The 12,943-nt window shown below is 41.7% G+C and overlaps 1 protein-coding gene across 3 annotated transcripts in view; it reads left to right on the plus strand.

The window, feature by feature from the left end:
* Positions 1-12,943, plus strand: part of zfyve28 (zinc finger, FYVE domain containing 28) — a 43,741-nt gene that overhangs the window by 11,243 nt on the left and 19,555 nt on the right. The window lies entirely within an intron of this gene.

Here is a 12,943-nt window from a genome sequence, read left to right on the forward strand (position 1 = left end):
CAGCTGAAGAAATAATCAGGTGCTGGAAGGAGCAGTTTGAGGAACTCCTGCATCACCCTCTGTAGTGAAGGCAGACCTGGAAGCTGATGGGGAACCTTCATCAGTTTCCTTCCTTGGTGGAGGTCACTGAGATAGTCAAGCAAGACCCCGGGGGTTGATGAGATGCGTCCAGCAAAGGCTGAAGGCTCTGGTTGTGGATGGACTGGCTTGGATGAGATGTCTCTTCAACATTGTGTGGAGGTCTGGGACAGTGCCAAAGGAGCGGCAAACTGGGGTGGTGGTCCCCATATTAAATAAGGGGACCACAGAGTATGTGTCAACTGCAGGGGCATTATACTACTTAGCCTTGCTGGTAAAGTCTACTCCAGAGTGCTGGAAAGGAGGGTTTGGCTGATAATCGAACCTCATATTGAGGGAGAACAATGCTGGTTCCATCCTGACCATGGAACAACTGACCAACTTGTCACTCCCACAAGGATCCTGGAGGGGGCCTGGGAGTATGCCTATCCAGTCTACAGGTGTTTTGTGCACTTGGTGAAGGTGTATGATCAGGTACCCTGGAAGACACTATAGGAGATGCAGGTGCTGTGGGAGTATGGAGTGAGGGGGGTCCAGGGGGCATCCAAAAAAGATGCCCGAGCCACCTCAACTGGCTCCTTTCGACGTGGAGGAGCAGCGGCTCAACTCCAAGCTCCTTCAGAGTGACTGAGCTCCTCACCCTATCTCGAAGGGTGCACCCAGCCACCTTGCGGAGGAAACTCATCTCGGCTGCTTGTACTCGCGATCTTGTTCTTTCGGTCATGAGCCAAATCTCATGACCATAGGTGAGGGTCAGAACGTAGATCGATCGGTAAATCGAGAGCTTTGCCCCCCTGCTTAGCTCTCTCTTCACCATGAAGGTCTGATACAGTGACCACATCACTTCAGATGCTGCACCAATCCGTCTGTCGATCTCACGCTCCATTTGTCCCTCTCTCGTGAGCAAGATATATATATATATATATATATATATATATATATATATATATATATATATATATATATATATATATATATATATATATATATATATATATATATATATATATATATATATATATATATATATATATATATATACATACTGGAAAACTGACTTTGATGGGATAAGCAGAATAACCTGTAACCTGGGAGAAGGGTCTTCAGTTTGGTGGGTTGAGGGTGTCATCACTGGTTTTTGCAGATGATGGGGTCGTATTGGCTTCATTGGACTGTGACTTCCAGCATTCATTGGGTCAGTTCGCAGCCGAGTGTGAAGTGGCTAGGATGAGGATCAGCACCTCTAAATCTGAGACCATGGTTCTCAGCAGGAAACCGATGGATTGCTTACTCCGGTTAGAGAATGAGGTCTTGCCTCAAGAGATGGAGTTCAAGTACCTCGAGGTCTTATTCACAAGTGAATGGAGAATGAGTGTTTGTTTGGCTAGAGAATCAGTGCAGCAGGGACAGTATTGCATTCACTTTACTGTATGGTTGTGACGAAAAGGGAGCTGAGCCAAAGGGGGAAGTTTTCGATCCACCGGGAAGTCTTGTTCGGTCATGAGGATTGACTGTAAGCACTAGATTGAGGGTACAAGTGACCAGCATGGGTTTCCTCAGGTCTGTGGTTGGTGTCTCGATTAGAGATAGGGTGAGAAGCTTAGTTATTTGTGAGGAGCTCGGAGTGGAGCAACTGCTCCTTTGAAAGGACCCAGCTGAGATGGTTTGGGCAACTGCTCCTTTGCACTGAAAGGACCCAGCTGAGATGGTTCGGGCATCTGGTAATGATGCCTCCTGGGTGCCTCCCTAGAGAGCTGTTCCAGACACATCCAGCTGAGATGAGGCTCTGGAGAAGACCTGGGACTAGGTGAAGAGATTATATCTCCACACTAACCTGGGAATACCTCTGGGTACTGCAGTTAGAGGTGGTTAAAGTGCCCCAGGAAAGTGAAGTTTGGGGTCCCCTGCTGGAGCTGTTGCCCCTGTGACCCCGATCCCGGATAAACAGTTGAAGATGTATGTATGACTTTGGTTGGGGATCGCCACAACGGATTTACTATGGAGCTGCACATTGATGTGGCACAAATTTTATGTCAAATGCTCTTCGGGACATGACTCTAGATGTACGTCATGGAAAATCGGGTACTTGAACCAGAAACCTTCTCTTTGGCAGACAAATATGCTAATTGCTTGCACCACTATGCCACCCTCCTAAACCTGAACATGAATACAGTATGTTTAAACTGTATCTGAATTCTTTAAAAATTGATACATTCAGACAACTGTTATGCATTAAAAAAAAATGTGTAAAATCTTTTGTATACTTGTTCGTGAAACATAAGCAGGCTAAGTACTTACTGTAGCTATCAATCACTGTCAAATCACCATAAAAGAACCTTTAGAGATGTGTGTCAGAAAGAAAACAAACATGTTGACAGTTGATGGGTTTTGACAAAAGAACACATTTTTCTTTAATCCACATCCAGTCTGGCTCTTCTGTTCCCACCTGTAAAGGACCTACGTAAACATACATTACTTGAATTTGTTGTCTTTGAAAGGAAATGTTTGTCTGATGCGCTGACTATGACACAATTCTAGAATGGCAGTAATATAGATAATGCACTTTTGTATAGCAGAGCAACACAGTACTGTGCTAGAGTTTGATGACCATTAAGTGCCTCATTTAGAGCTAGAAGATAGTCAGAGCACATACCTCAGCCAAGGTTGTATATTGCTTAAAACCTGTGCTTGATCCTGGATCCAAAACAGGTTTCAGATCAAAGTCAACATAAAATTTCTTGTTTTCTTTGACATTATCCATCTGCTCACCAGATTTCATCAACATACTCTCGCAGCTTTAAAAACATTCATCTGGATTTCAGTTCCACAATTTATTCCAGATCACCTCCAAAACTGAATCAAATTGAAATTGGTAATTATCTAATCTGCTCAACAAATTTCTTTGAAATCTGTTATTTTTTTAGTTTTCCTGCTAACAGACTGACTGACTGCTTGTGTCGCATTCATGTATCTCTTTCCATTTTTGTGGATTTGAAATTACATTCTACGGCCTAAATTTAGGAGGTTCTGGTGCACATTTATATGCAGTTGTATAGCTAGACACTTAGGCCTACATTTTTGTTTTGCCTTTGTTATTGATTACTATACTGGCTGGTTTTAGTATTGCTAACATGCAAGTTTTAGAATTGAGATAAAGTAGCGTAATTAGGGGCTTGTCTTCCCACCTTGAGTTCTGCACAATTGGCGCAGAGTTGATGGAGGAGGGAACAACAAACTGCTGAGCAGTGGTCAGCATGGCTTCATATTTATCCCTGTTTCTCAACTTCTTTGTGAATGTGCCGCTCTGCTTACCCACCAGCCATGAGGTAATTGATTTGATGTCAGCTGCTTGGATTTACAGAGCTGACCCTACTGCAGATGTAGACAGCCCAGGCAATTGAAGGCCTTTTTAAATTCATTGCAGGACTGGGAATCAGAGCCCTGTGTCATCAGTATATGTAGGGAAACGATGATTGACGGAAAAAGGCCTGGAAGAAGAGTAATAAACTTAATATGTACAGTAGTATGTTTGCATATTGTGATTGCATAAGCAAAAGGATGTCTAAAAAAAAATGTTCACTGCTCTGTGTCCCATTTGATCAGCGAGGGAGAATAAGAGGAAAATGAGTTATTGAGGTGACATGCCTGATGTTCCAATCATTTGGAATTGCCATAGTTGCCCTTCTCTGATCCTTGTCAACCACCACTACGTATTGTTGGTCTGTATTTGGCACAGATGTTCCTGTACAGTATCCCAGCTACATGCTGGTGTATGCTTTCCCAACTTTCATCTTTCACCCTGCCCTTATGTGTTCAATGTTCTCATCTTTGCACAGCCTGCACTTCTTGTCCTCTCTGCCTCCCAGGGCCTGTTCTTGTGCTACCATGATCTTGTGTTAGCCAGTCAAGTTGGCACCTTGATGTTTGTAGCTGATTCATTGTGCTGCCAGATGCTCATTGGGGTGCTGTCATGTTCTGGTACCACCCAGCTCATCATGATTGAGATGGATTGTTGGATGTCTCCCTTTGTGACAGTGATTGGTTGTTGTTGTTGTGAGAGTTTGCTGATGTCTTCTTTTGGGTCCGTGAGTCTATGGGATGCCTTCTCCTCCCCTATGTCTTTGTATGTTTTGGGCAGTTGTTTCCTTGTAGTTGTGAGTACACTCTGAATGGTTCTCTGGGGGAAAAGCCATTTTTCCTCTTGGCTTCTGCTTCCCTGGTGTATGTCTTCAGCTTTGTTGCCAGAGATGCAGTTTCTAGGGCCTTGCTTTTGTTCTTTTTCAGGCAGGTCCTGTCCCTTATCACCTCTATTAGCTGGTTAATGTCCTCCTGGGCATTGTTTATCAAAGCTTCCATTCTACTCTTCCAAGGGAACTGGTAGTTTATGGTTTTGTTTTTGTACCAAAGGACATTAAAGATTACTGGTGCATTGGTTTTTCTGGCCGACTGATTCTGTTTTCTTTTTCTCTCTCTCTCCGAGATGCGGCTGGATTAGATGATTTCTGGAATGGACGTGGCACAAACTCTGCTGCAGGAACACATCCAACGAGTGGCTCGTTGACCCCCTCCCCCGATGGTGGACTGGGCGCATGTATGGTCTCATCAATTGTGGTTGTGTTGTGTTCTGTATTATAAACTTTTTTGGTAGAATGGCCTAAGCAGATGGTCACCCCTGTGAGTCTGGTCTGCTTGAGGTTTTATTCCTCAGTATCGTCAGAGGGAGTTTTTCCTTACCACTGTCGCCTGTGTGATTGCTCTAGGGTTTGGTAAAGTTACACTTGTGTGAAGCAGCTTTGTTGAGATTTGGCACTATATAAACTAAATGCATTGGAAAAAATGGGTGTGATGAGACTCAGTGAACCTTGGGAGTTGGATCCAGGTCTTGACTGTGTCAAATCGAGGATTGAATTGTGTAAATGAGAGAGCTCAGACCTCATTGCTCTAATTTAAGTTTACATTTTTTCCTTAATAGATTCTAGGGGTAAGATAATAGGGAAGGGTAAGAATGCAATATTTTTTTTTTAAGTTTGTATTGTTGCTTTTGGAAATTGAAAAGGAGGTTGGGGGGGGACTCCTGATGCAAGCTGAACATGAAATAAATGACTCAACAAAACTAAGTGAATCTACTTCAGCAAGTCCCTGCACTTTTTTTTAAATAGCTACAGAGTAGAAAAGGGGGATATTGGAATGGGTTCCGTAAAGATACACCACAATAAATTATTTGACACAATTGCATAAACTTTGCCCAGTTTCCTAAGTGATTGCTAGCTTCAAATAGGTTTGAAAAAGAACTTTGTGGTCACATTTTTTAGATTGTTACAGCCCTTGGCGTGGCCCATTTCTGCTTACTGCGGACAGCAGCTACAAGACAAACTGCAGTATGAGCTACTGAGTGAAATTTCATGAACTCTACATCATAAATGATACATAATTAAAAGCCTGCACAATGCTGCATGTTGGATGATAATCTATAAGAAAGTAGGGGGATACCGGCTCCTATGTTGCCTTGTAAGTTTAATGGTTGACAAGGTTTATGTGTGTGTTACTAAAACGTTTGGCTTGCTCTTGCTCGGGCTTTTATGCTTTGTCCTGAATAATAAATAAGGGGATGAACCATATCTGGCTGCTTTTTTTCTCTCTCTCTGTGTCTCTTTCACCTTTTTTTTTTTTTTTTTTTTTTTTTTTTTTTTTTTTTTTTTTTTTTTTCTCTTTGTCTGTGAACTGGATTCCCCTTCAGTATTTCTCTCTGGTAGTTGGAAGGCAGCCAGAAGGCAGCAAATTGAACCTGGAATAGTGTTTGGAGGTCAGAGGCAAGGTTTCACACAAGTCCCTTAAGTAGGCTGGGTGTGCACGGACTAATGCTATGGCGGTTCATAAAGCATTCGCCTGACAGCCTGCATCATCCATGCAGTTTCCATGAAAGTGATGCCCGAAATCAGCAGCTCTAAAAGAATGTAGGCTCGCTGAAAGGATAAAAACTTAAGTAACGCCTTTCAGTAAGTCAAACGGTCGCTGTCTGTCTGCAGCACATTTCTAAGCGCAAAAAAATGTCAGTCATTGTGAAATCATTGAAATTGAAGGGTTTTAAGAGTAATTATCAGACTGGGTAAAGTTATCAGAGTTTAATGGTCTGAAATGATGGGTTTGTAACCACATTGGCTGAAGTTTATGAGTCATCTCAGAGAGGTCACTCGGGACAGCTGACAGTTGGAGTGTTACAGCAGAGAGGCAAGCCACAGGGAACGAGAGCAGAATCTGCTGAATCATTTCCTCACCACTCCAAGGTAGAGCTGTCATTGGTGATGATGAAATGGTGCACATTTAGTGAATTGCCCAGTTTGGAAGACACTGCTATCTCCCTTGAAAATGTTATCTTTTTGCATTGTGAGGAAACTTTATCTATGACATTTTGGATATGTAACACGTTTTTTGTGGCATGATCCAACACACAGGTGCCTCAGTGTTGAGGATACCAGTGGTTAGAGAAACCCAAGGGATGCCCCAGTTTCACCTGGCTGCAGCAGATAGATGGATACTGTCAAGAGTTGGGGGTGAACTCGTCTGCTTGTGTGGTTACCATCCAGGATTCAAGGCAGGTCCATAGTGTGGTGGATGTGGCAGTGGCAGTGTGTAGCACCAGTACATGTGACCATCCCTGACCTGACATAACTTTTGGCAGAGCAGGTGGCTCTATGGGATTGACGTTGGGCTACCAGTATACTGACTAGGATTCCAGGTTTCCCCATTCAGGCTCTCCTATAGTGCTCTTAGACAAGACACTTCATCTGCATTATCCCAGTCCATCCCTATCAGCTGGAAATTAATACCAGCCTCATCTGGGTCTGGCTTCCCATCCAGTGGGAATCGTAGGCTCTTATCTGTCTCATGCTACAGTATCCGGGGATGATGTTGATGATGATGATGATAATAATTCTTCTCCTTCTTGACCACCACAACCTCTGGCAAAACCACTTGAAAATAAAGTAAATTATTTTTAACATGGCAAGTGGTATTGTTGATTGGTACGATAACTCGTATCTATAAAAGAAGAAATAGTCCTCAACAGACCCTGATGCCCATCGGCCCAGTGCTTATCCCCAGACACTATAGCATGAAATGAATAAGCATCCACCTCCTGGAGGTGGGACTCGAGTCCATTGCAGGTTACTTCTCTAGCCGAGCCTAGTACCCATTTACAGCTAGGTGGACTGGGATGGTGCAGATAGTGTGTGTTGTCCATTATGCAATTCAAATGTCTTTTATTTTGTTTTGTGCCATCCCCTCTTATTTTAAAGAAATAAAGATACTAAGAGTTTTTTTTTTTTTTTTTTTCATTTAACAAGATAAATCTCTTTGTTGAAAGCTTTAATTTTGATCTCAGCAAAATTTTAGGCTGAGTTCTGTGGCAAGGACAACGTTAACTTCGACATCTGTAGTAATTATTGCCTTGGTTACGATCATTGGTGTGGTGTAATAAGTTAAACTACAGATGTCTAAGTCCTTGTATTCATTGCTATTTTGACGTTTGCTCACACACTAGCGTCTCCAGTATTTATTCATCATGTGGGGTTATGAGTTGTCTATGCTGAATTGGATATTCATCATTTAAAGCATTCAGAAATCTGTTTTCTTGCCAGCAGGGACATGTCACACTGTGATCTAAATATCTAAAGAATGGAACTTGCTACCAGCAAAAGGTAGATCAGTATGTTGTGAACATTGGCTGCTTTTTAAAAAAAAAACTTTTATCTCATGATTCAATGCTCCAGGAATGTTCTCGCTTGTCTGTGGAATGCAGCAGGCTGTAGGATGGCATCCGACACAAATGCATCTTTTCTTCTGCATTGCGCCTGTGCCGAGTGTATTAAATCTGTGTTGAACACTCACTTATTGCTATGCAGCTGGATATCTGACTGGACTTGATGTGAGATCAGCAGCTTTTTTTTAAAAGTTCGGAGACCGAATTTAGAGACAACTAAACACTTTATTGCTCTGTGCAGTTCACAGATTTTCATTTTCAACCCCAGTTCCAATGAAGTTGGGACGTTGTGTGAAATGTAAATAAAACAAAATACAATGATTTTCAGTTCCTCTTCAACCAATATTCAATTGAATACACCACAAAGATAAGATATTTTATGTTCAAACTGATAAACTTTTTTGTTTTTGTGCAAATATTTGCTCATTTTGAAATGGATGCCTGCAACACGTTTCAAAAAAGTTGGGACAGGGCAACAAAAGGCTGAGAAAGTTGATGAATGCTCAAAGAACACCTAATTGGAAACAGGTGAGTGTCATGATTGGGTATAAAAGGAGCATCCCCAAAAGTCTCAGCCATTCACAAGCAAAGATGGGGTGAGGCTCACCACTTTGAACACACACACACACACACACACACACTCATCTTCAACCGCTTAGTCCAGTCAAGGGTCACGGGGGAACTGCTATCCCAGCAGTCATAGAGCGTGAGGTGGGGTACACCCAGGACAGGACGCCAGTCTGTCACAGGGCCACAAACAGACAAACACATTCACACCTACTCGCACACCTATGGACAATTTTTAAAGATTCCAATCCACCTAACCTGCATGTCTTTGGATGTGGGAGGAAACCGGAGCACTCGGAGGAAACCCACGCAAACATGGGGAGAACATGCAAACTCCACACAGAAAGGCCACAGGTGGGAATTGAACCCATGACCTTCTCACTGTCAGACAACAGTGCTAACCACTAAGCCACCGTGCTGCCACTTTGTGAACAACTGCGTGAAAAAATGGTCCAACAGTTAAAGAACAATGTTTCTCAACATTCAATTGCAAGAAATTTAGGGATTCCATCATCTACAGTCCATAATATAATCAGAAGATTCAGAGAATGTGGAGAACTTCCTACATGTAAGCGACAAGGCCAAAAACCAACATTAAATGCCCGTGACCTTCGATCCCTCAGGAAGCACTGCATTAAAATCCAATATCATTGTGTAAAGGATCTTATCGCATGGGCTCAGGAACATTTCAGAAAACCATTGTCAGTTAACCCAGTTTTCGCTACATCTACAAGTGCAAGTTAAAACTCTACCATGCAGAGCGAAAGCCAAACATCAACAACATCCAGAAACACTGCCGCCTTCTCTGGGCCTGAGCTGATTTGAAATGGACAGACGCAAAGTGGAAAAGTGTGCTGTGGTCTGATGGGTCCACATTTCAAATTGTTTTTGGAAATCATGGACATCGTGTCCTCCGGACAAAAGAGGAAAAAGACCATCCAGATTGTTACCAGCGCAAAGTTCAAAAGCCAGCATCTGTGATGGTATGGGGGTGTGTTAGTGCCCATGGCATGGGCAACTAACACATCTGTGATGGCACCATCAATGCTGAAAGGTACATCCAGGTTTTGGAGCAACACATGCTGCCATCCAAGGAACATCTTTTTCAGGGACGTCCCTGTTATTTCAGCAAGACAATGCCAAGCCACATTCTGCACGCGTTATATCAGCGTGGCTTCGTAGTAAAAGAGTGCAGGTACTAGACTGGCCTGCCTGCAGTCCAGACCTGTTGCCCATTGAAAATGTGTGGCGCATTATGAAGTGCAAAATACGACAACGGAGACCCCGGACTGTTGAACAACTGACATCAAGCAAGAATGAGAAAGAATTCCACCTACAAAGCTTCAACAATTAGTGTCCTCAGTTCCCAAACGCTTATTGAGTGTTGTTAGAAGGAAAGGTGATGTAACACAGTGGTAAACATATCACTGTCCCAGGTTTTTTTGAAACGTGTTGCAGGCATCCATTCCAAAATAAGCAAATATTTGCACAAAAACAAAGTTTATCAGTTTTAACATTAAATATCTTGTCTTTGTGGTGTATTCAATGGAATATACGTTGAAGAGGATTTGAAAATCATTGTATTCTGTCTTTATTTACATTTTACACAACTTCCCAACTTCATTTGAATTGGGGTTGTATTACTGTGACCAACGAGGTCCTGTTTTACCAATATCTGCTTGTAAATGAAGATAATCCAGGTTAAACTATTGTTTAAAGAAGATAATTATTAAAGGGGTCATACAGTGCAAAACCAGTAGGGCTAATATCGTGACATAATATAGTCACTCTCCACAAAATTTAAAAATACCATGATATTAATCTTAAGTTACAAGACCCACCACTCGTTATTGTTAAATTATTTTTACATTGAGAGATGGGGTGTTTTGGGTCTTGACTGGGTTATGTATTCTCATCCATTGTTTCTCATTGTACAGTAGCAGAACCACATTTGCCAGTCCTTTCTGATGAAGCCTACGACAGATAATGACCCTGCATGCTATATTTGCTTGTCTTTCTGTTCTTCATAGCTGATTGTATTTGGAGCAATTATGGGATCATATTGAGAAAAAACAACAGTTTCTGCTGCAACAGAGAACCAGACTTTCCTCCTTTAACCCTGTCATTCATCTAATTTGAATCAGCCAGTATGAAAGAGTTTTTTGTTTAGTTTTTTACACGAAGGTATTGACAGCAAATGGACTTCTTGTTGGTCTTCAAGATATTTTGCCACTCATCCAGTTTACTTTTTCATTTCAGCAGCCTTTGTTCAAAACTCACATAATGAACAAATAAAGCTGGAACACTTGGTCTTGTTCTGCTGTGTTAAAATTGACAAGATAAATGACTCAGAGGCTTGTCCATACACAAGGTAACGTGGGAGTAAGCCTTCATCTCAGTAAATATCTTTTGTGATTTAAGTGTCGTGGAGAAAGTCGAGGAATCCTGTGGGCTTCGGTGTCATACATTAGTGCTTTAATTGATCCTGCTGTGGCTCTGACATTCTTGCAGACAGGTGAAAAGTATACAAAATCCTCCTAAGGATAACATCTCAAAATAATGACATATTATAGGTGTATAAGACAAGACATTTTTATGTATTCCAGTGTGATGACGGTGTCATACCTCCAGAGGCTTTCAGTATAGTTTAAATACTAATAATGTGACAATAACCAAACTGTGGGTTACAGGTGTTTTTCCTTTTTACTGTTGGCTTAATGCGAATTCATGACAATATGCGAGGGAACTGCACCATATATCCTGATCAGAGAGTGCAAAGGCCCAGGGAGGTGGCATCACACGCTAAGGAGGTTTCAGTAAACATTTTGACTTTGTGAAAATACTTGCAGTTGCATACAAATGTTTATTGGCGTAAACTGCAGCCTACATATTCATGCTGACCTCTTTAAAAGCTGAGCTCCTGTGACGTCATTGGGTGGTTGTGGTTTGTGATGATGCACGCTAGCATGTGGTTACCATTTTCAAAACCGCAAGCTTTTCAGTCAATGTAGGTGGGGTGCTTGATTTGTTTTAAATTTATTTCTCCCCTTTGGTAGCCATGTCAAATATATGTATGTATGCTATTTTATTAATGCTATTTCATCTATCCTTGTCAGATAATGTAATTAATTTTATTTAACCAGGTTAATCCCATTGAGATCAAGACCTCTTTTGCAAGGGAGACCCAGGCAATTAATATAAAGTTTGCAATTCACCTAACCTGTATGTCTTTAAATGTGGGAGGAAACCCATGCAAACTCCACACAGAAAGGCCACAGGTGGGAATCGAACCCATGACATTCTTGCTGTGAGGCAATAGTGTTAACCACTAAGGTACCGTGCTGCTATAATAATGGAAATTTTGAATTTTCACTATCTTATAACCTCTGCTTGTCTGTGGTTATAATAGGCCAACTAAAAAAGCCAGTTATTTTTTTTTATTAATTGTTTATCGTGATTGATAGTGGCACAGGTGGACATTGATCATAATTTCAGAATTATTTTGACACTGAAATAAAAATATGGATTTTTGTTTTTAATAGATCCTGTACTGTTGAGAAATCGGACCCGGCGCCACGAGGGGGCGTTTGGGGGCGACGCCCCCTCACGTCATCAACCTCGCCCCCTCGGATGTGAGAGTTATCAAAAATAAAAATAAGAAATACTGGAAAATATAGCGCCTCGCAGTTTCGCAGATTTTTTAGTCCAGTTTTGCATGCTTTTTTTTTTTTAACAGCGCATTGTGCTCTGCATCCTCATCAAGCAGGCCGGTGTTCTGTCCAGATGATGGGACACCTGTTGCGCCACCGCGAAGGCAGATCATGCACATTGTGTTCTGCGTGTCTGTTTATAAGAATCTTCTTGCCCAGAAGAAAAAAAAGAGTGCCAACAACTACCCATAACTGTGTTCTTCACTCGGAAAAAGACACCTGCAGCGAGGCCTTCAGTGCCGCGGTACCACGACGAAGAGGCGCAATCAGAGGAACTGTGAAATACTGGTCAGTCACTATTAATAATTTCTTACGTGTCCAACCTCGAAGGTTGATCGTTAAAATTAAATTTGTTAGTTCTAAAAGCCATCATAATTATTTATAGGAAAATGTTCTATTTTTATTTCTCAAACAAATGTTTGGGCCTGAAAACAGGTTGGTCTTATTTTTCTACTAAGGTTTGAACTTTGAGAGTGTTTACACACAAGACAAAAGTGAGAAATGTTAATGCCTGTTTGAGAAAAGTGTATAAAGTGTGTAGTGAGGGGTTTTACAGCCTTAAAACGTTTATAATAATTGTAAAAAATAACGCTGAGTACTTCGCGGATTTTGCCTATTGCGGGCTATTTTTGGAACATAACTCCCGCGATAAATGAGGGACCACTGTATATTTACATGAAAGGTTTATCTTTGACCCGTTGTGTGACTGTCATGCCCAGTTGCGCTGTGTTTGCGCTTGTGATGGAGGGCTGTATGTGGGATTAATCTGTTTCGTGTCGTTTCTCAGATCAGTTGTTGGTTTGGTTTTGTGGTATGCGGGAGATCACTT

The sequence above is a fragment of the Thalassophryne amazonica genome, chromosome 19 (assembly GCF_902500255.1).
Source record: "Thalassophryne amazonica chromosome 19, fThaAma1.1, whole genome shotgun sequence".
In the NCBI taxonomy this organism is placed as follows: domain Eukaryota; kingdom Metazoa; phylum Chordata; class Actinopteri; order Batrachoidiformes; family Batrachoididae; genus Thalassophryne; species Thalassophryne amazonica.